The sequence below is a fragment of the Rutilus rutilus genome, assembly GCF_951802725.1.
Source record: "Rutilus rutilus genome assembly, chromosome: 13".
Lineage (NCBI taxonomy): Eukaryota > Metazoa > Chordata > Actinopteri > Cypriniformes > Leuciscidae > Rutilus > Rutilus rutilus.
The window spans coordinates 19,814,359-19,821,689 of record NC_140218.1 but is presented as its reverse complement, the minus strand read 5'-3'; positions in this window follow the sequence as shown (position 1 = coordinate 19,821,689).

Below are 7,331 nucleotides of genomic sequence, written 5' to 3'. Positions count from 1 at the left end.
GAGGGGGGAAAAAGTGGAGCCTCTACTGGACTGCTGCATGACGTCACCCACCTCGACAGGAGTCCAAAAAACTCAAAGCCCTACGCGGCACTGGGCTCCTGCGCATGCGCGGCTCAGCTTACGGATAACCATTTGTTTTCCCCCTCATTCGGTGGAAACTGATCCCGCCACGCAGCCATCTTGGCTCTCACTTCATGGCTCATGTAATTCATTTGTATGCCTATTAATTGACTAGCCTATATGAAAGATTGTTTTTGGCTGAATACCTGTTGCAGTTAAATAATGAAGTTTTAAAATTCAATCTATTACTTTAGTTTGTATTGTATGGTTTTCTTCAGCATCAATGATAAACATGATGGATGAATGATATGATGGATGAAGAACACAACAAAGAGCCTACTTGGCTACTTAAATAGTAATACAAATTACAATAAACAATACTAAAACCAAAATGAATGTTGTTGTTAGTTAGTTATTGGCTCCTTTGAGGTACGTTTAGGTGGCTAAAATTTTGCCTTTTTTGTCATTTGGATTTATATAGCCTAGATTTTAATGCACCGTTTTTTGTGTGTTTTTTTAAATGCTGATACATGACAAGAGGGGGAGTTTCCTTTTGTGGGTCTTTCCGTGCCTTCTTGCTTAAATTCACGTCTTTTATCCAGGAGGAAGTTGAATGTCACAGCCCAAGGAACAGACAAATACATCTCTGGAAGCTTGGAAAATCCACCTCACTAACAGCAGGAAAAAGAGTCATGAACTTTTGTTTCATACAGCCCAGACAAACAGCCCAGGTAGTAACTGTACAGTTATTGATCATGTTAAGACTGAAATTTAATTGACATAGAGTAGCTGTGTAATTAAGTTTCGCAGTTTCTTTTTCTCTTTTTCTTTGTTCATCTTCGGGTTCTTTTGTCTCTTTTCGTACACAAATGACATGGGTCCATCTAGTGGTCAATATAAATTATTGCATTGCATGAGTGGAGTTGGTTGTTGCCAAAGGTACTGTATGTTCTCAACTCTTCATTACTATATCAACTAGTAAAGACTTAATGAGTGAAATAAAACAGTTTTTCTAATTATATGGGGGGGGGAATGCATTTGTAAAATCGGTTCAAACAACACTAATCATGATTGAAAGAGGGGGGTTTCCTTTTGTGGGTCTTTTTGTGCCTTCTTGCTCAAATTCACATGTCTTTTATCCAGGAGGAAGTTTAAAGTCACAGTCCAAGGAACAGACAAACACATCTCTGGAATTATCTGAAGCTTGGAAAATCCACTTCACTAACAGCAGGGAAAAGACTCATGAACATTTGTTCCATATACATCCCAGAAAAACAGCTCAGGTAATAGGCTTGTGTCTCTGAATGTGCCATTTTCTTATATTGTGTATATCTTGCACTCATTTATGCATTTACACTTTGAGCACCAACCAGAAACAGAGAGACACCACAGTCACATAGGCTGCTATATTTTAAATAGGCCTTAACTATGCTTGTTCTTATTATAATATATTCAGAATGATATGTAAGTGGCCTGGGCTTTACAAATTTTCAGCATGGCTAAAGCATTTAAGGCACTTACATGGTGAAAGTATATAAATAAAACATGACAAATTGAATAATTATTAAATACTTTAAAAAATCTCAGTTCTCTTTCAACATTTGGAGGGTTTCTATTGCAACTAACTTAAAATAAGTTGAGGTATACTAAACTAAACTATAATAGGTATAAATTAAATTAAAATAAAAATAATAAATCATAAATTACAAAAGCATAAAGCGGAATTACTAAAACTGAACCAAAATGAAAACTGAAAACTAAAAAAATAAAATCTAATTTGTTTAGAATTTATTTTAAGGTGTTACAGTGTAATTATAGGCTACTATTAATATTGATTAAAACATTTACTTTGTAATGGGGTTAGGATTTGGTTTAGGGTTACTATGCATAATTTACTATTATTACTAATTTAAAAAAAGTTATTTAAGGCTGTACCAGTGTATAATAATACTTTTAAAAAACTGCTACCAATTAACAAGAACAAGAAAATCAGTAGGGTAGGATGGGGGATGATGCCCCCCTTAATACATTTTTTTATTTACTTTTAAATTGTATCATATCTAGATACTGAGCATAATCTGAAATGTTTTATTAGGAAATTAATAGAAACATTTGCTCATTTAATTGTTATTGCACAAAATATAATGTCAAATATTAAAAGAGGGGTAACATGGCCCCTACGGGGATAAGAAGACCCCAGGTAAAGACATATGAATATTTTATTATTAAATTGCCCATATTTTAATTGAAGATATGTCATAGTAGCAACACCATGAATGCAAATTTAATGATTTCACTTAACTAATCTATAAGTTTTAATGAAAGCAAAGATGTCTAAAATATACATCTAATTCATGGAATAATACTGAATAATAACCCCATTACTTACAATAATTATTACATTTAAAAATAATAACACTAACAACATGCCACTTTCCTCATTAACAAATAGACACAAAAAACATTAATATTCAACATAATACAGTATCATAGATCACTATTTTCCAGAGACACAACACATAAAACATAAAATATCTAATTTATTCCATCAAAGTGTCCTGGCCACTGGGTGGCACTACACACCAAGTCTATAATATTAGTCTTTCTCTTCTCCATAGCTGACCTTAAGGAAGAGTGCACATTTTCTACATTTTATTTGAGCGCTTTTTGTTCCACCCTCTCTAATAAATCCCACTGTTGTACATTGAACAAGATACACAGCTCTTAAAGATTTTACAGCTCCCACTGAAGCGTAGCCTAATATACTATTAAGTGCGCCCGGCTGTTGCTGACTTTAAGAAAAATCCTGTCAACAAAAAAAGTAGCTATACCTCCTTGCCAAACATGAATCATGCCCAAGAATGATGCATGTAATACCGCCATAGACTTCTTTTTAAGGAAGGTCCAATAGATCAAATGATGTCATGTAACATACAGCCTGCTGTGAATCACTGATAAATTGATAGTTTCCTTGTATTGTTTGGTACACTCTGTACTTTCAATTCATTTAATTCAATTCATTTAATTCATTTAATCAAAGATTTAATACCACAGTTTTAAATCTTGGCTGAATAACCTTAATGCCTTTTAACATCTGATAAGCCAAACAGTTGGGGGAAAAAAATCCTACAAAAATACAAAAAATACATTCTTCATCCGAATGACATCTGCAACTCATAGAGAGGTCACGACAACAGACAGAGTCTCTGATGTGGGACATCCATTCCAGTCGAGTCTTTTGGGAAGATGTGCAGCCGGCAGATGTTGTGGAAAGAGAACAGCATTCTGGCTATGTGGAGCATCTGGGAGTAGCATAGTCGGGATGTTTGTTCGTCCACGTGCCTCAACATGTATCTACCCTCATTCCCCATGCCTCACTGGGAGAAAGGCTTGGGGGTGGTGATAAAGCTCATTGTACATTGGGGTATAAATCCAACAAGCTCTTCGTCTGACACAGCATGACAACCATGCATGCTTAATGACCTCCTCCCCCCTAGGCATCTGTGACAATCTGTGCATTCAACTGTCTCTGAAACTCACCCAGTGCAAGATTTGGCTGCCAATTTGGGTAAAGCAACCTCTCTTTTTTGTTTCCAGTTTCAAGTGAGCCATTAGATTTGTCATCTTGTGCCACAATGAATCTGTGGTTTATTATGCCTTCCTATCAAAACACGTGGACTCATCCAAGAAACCTTCATTAAAGGGAAAGTTCACACAAAATTCTGTCTCCATTTATTCACCCCACAAAAAAAAGATATTAAGAATGTCCATGCTGCTTTCTCCATAACATGCAAGTGAATGAAAACTTACACAAATCCATAAAAAAAAACCTTTCTCTCATTATAGCTCTGAAATCTGATTTGTGAACCAATAAAATATGGTATCTCTGACGTCAAATCTGATATAACACATTGACACATGATGTATTTGAAAACCGTGAAGCAGATTTAAGAGCAAAATGCAGCAAACAAAGATAATAATGAATCAATAAACGTCAAACGAATCTAGCGTTTCAGGATGAAATGGAAGTAGCGACAGATCTTTTCTTCAGTATTGTGACGGACATCCCATCAAATTAGCGAGAAAAAAAAATTGTAGGGCTGAGACTCGTTTCTATCCATCAGGTGTTGGCTGGATTGTGAGATGTGGGCGTTGCCAGCTTGTAGGGGCGGGGTTTAAGCGGACTAAATGATTGGAGGAGTCCTGCATACATCACCAGAGAGAAGTCTGTAATTTCCCCCGGGAAGATCCAGTTAGGACATTTTGATTAAAAATTACCAGCTCAAAAGCAATTTAAAACAATAAAACACATGCATGGATGAATCATTCACAATGAGATCTATAACATGCTTTTAGAAACATATTTCATGCCAACTTCAACTAAATTAAGTCATTAGCCTATAAAATACATTTGCTTTATTTCAGGCAATGGATGCACCTCTCGCTCAACAATTGACATGAAGATTGATGCGGATCAGTTAGCAGAACGGCTCCTGACTAGCAGTGGGGGAAAGAGATCTGTGTGTGTGTGTGGTGTCCTGTGAGGCCTACATGTTGTGTGGGGGTTGATTTGAGACAGTGCCAGCGTAAACAGTCCCAGACCACATGTTCTCTCAGGGCAAAGCGCTTGGCCACTCTCCAAGCACATCTGCACACAATCCCCCGCCTTCACCATCCACAGTGCTGGAGACTGAGCTGGTTACAATGGGGGTGGGGGGGTGCACTGTGTTCCCAGACTCCAACAACCTGCTGCAGACAGTCAGGAGTGCGAGAGACGAAATTACAAAAGTAACGATTTATTGATTAGAATCACTCAGTTTTGCGTGCATGCATCTAGGGGTTGCTGTTTGTATGTAGCCTATCTGGTTTCTAGCTAGAAAATGGACCTGAAAACGTTACGGCTCAGTAATAGCTCATATAGCATAGCTGTGAGCCTTGCTTTCCGTTACCTTTGAGCGTCACCCAAATGTGTGAGAGCGCTATGAATAATTGGCAGCAATTGAGACCTTTTCTCTAGTGCGCCTTCGTGTTTGTGTATGCGTGTGAACATTGGGTAAATTACATCACACATCTTGGACTGTGGGATGTCTGCTAGGCCAACATTACTCCTCTGGCCCACAGCCTTGAGTGAAGAGACATTGTTGCATAAATCAGGCCTGTGAATCTCCCAGCCCTGCACTGCAGATGTCACCGCGCTCAGAATGTGTTTGCATTTGCCAATGGTGACAGCGGAAAGATATCGCTGCGGTGTCCTGTTTGTGGTAAACAAAATATTTGCAACAAAATATGGAAATCCTAAAACGCTTGAACGTATGCGACCTGAAAGACAATGCGTGATCTTTCTGTCCATTTCCTTCAAAGGAAGACGTCCTAAATAGCAGGTTAGGAAGTGAGCCAGGCTTCCACAGGGTGATAATTACGGCAAGGGCCATGCTGACAACACCTGAAGAATTCAAGGTATGCGCAAACACCAAAGATATTCACAACCCCCATCAAGACTTCATCCTCCACCTCCTGCTGCAAGCCACAGTCCCTCTCTCGGTGTATGAGCACGGTTTTGCTTCAGACTTGTGAAAAAGCTGTCGATTACTTGATATATTACTTCACCGTCATTAATTACGTTGTTTAAATATATCAAATATTTATGTCAGAAACAGCGAATATGTGCTGCCCAGACAAATATGTATTGTGCAAAGAGACAACCTTATTGTTCAAATGTTGATCAAAAGATAATGTTACAAAAGATTTGTATTTCATATAAAAGTATCACGGTTTCCACAAAAATATTGTTTTCAACATTGATAGTAATGTTTCTTGAGCACCAAATTGAGCATATTGATTTCTAAAGGATCATTAGACTGGAGTAAGCCTGGCGCCATGACTAGACTAAATTACATTTGAAAATATATTAAATATAGGCCTAATTTTTTCATAAGGTGTTTGTAAGTATCTTTCTGATGTTAGATTTCCTCTGTGGAAGGCCAAACTGTTTATCTTCTTGTGTACATACATGTATATACCAATCATTAGCTCAGTGACCTTCATTTGTCCAGCAAAGCTTACAGGCTTGGAAACGAACTCTTATGTTTAAAACCTTATTTTCTGATATTAAGCTGAAATTGATTGCAAGACTAAACCGAAATCTCGGCAAACCATAAATAATTTCCGAATATGGATGTACATTTCCAGCCCTGTTTAGATTCTAGAAATTCTTTGAGAATGCCCAGCAAGGCTAAAATGCAGAACGTATAAATATGTCTCTACATATTAAACACAGTACCAACACCGTGAGAATGTTGCATGTAGCTCTTATCTAAACATAAACAAGCAACATGACAGAGACCGGTACAGAAGACTACAAGCAAAGAGATTTCATCTGCAAGTGGCCAAACAAAGAAATCAGACTTTTAAACAACTATCCTCCCACATTAGCCACTCATCTGACTTCAGATAAACACTGTCGGCTCCTCTGCTGTTGTGTGACGCTGGAGGAGATGACTTGGCGGTGTATGACTGGGTTCTGCTGTGGGCTGACACGTGATCCTATGTGTCTATTGGGCTTTGCTGGCAACATGGTGTTCCTTTGCTTACACTGTGTAAAGTGGTTAAATGGCAGGTCAAAAATTCCCAATAAAAATGACAGTGTTACAGGGATTATGGGATGCATTACGAACTCATAACTTATATCATAAATAAATATGCTTATGTACAAACCTAACTATAATATGCACAAGTGATTAAAAAAAAACATAACTAATTATGAGATTTATGCAGACTTCTGGGAACATCCTTGTACTGTTTTCACGAAATTAAAAGATAATTATTTTAAACATAATTTAACCACCCTGTTGTCACAGATAAACTAACTAGATATGGCAATTTGTACACCAATTTGTACATGGTGAATCATACATAATGTATGATTAATATAAAAAACTATGCATGAAGGTCCACCCCTAAACATACCCATCACTGGTGCGTAAGCAGATCATACAAAAACATGAAAGAGATTTTACAAATTCATATGAATTAGTCACCAATTTGCCAAAACGTTAAATAGTTTAAAAATATTTTTCACTTCCACAAATTAGAATTTTTACAGTATTATATGAAAATTGCATAGATTATTCCATTAAGCCTATTAGGTTCATTTTTAATTTGTATAGTGTACTGCACCCAGATGTGAGGCACCAATCGCTTACGCTTACTATTGCTTTTACTGAGAGTCACAAGAATACATGTGAATTTACCAATGTCTAGCTGTTCCCAGA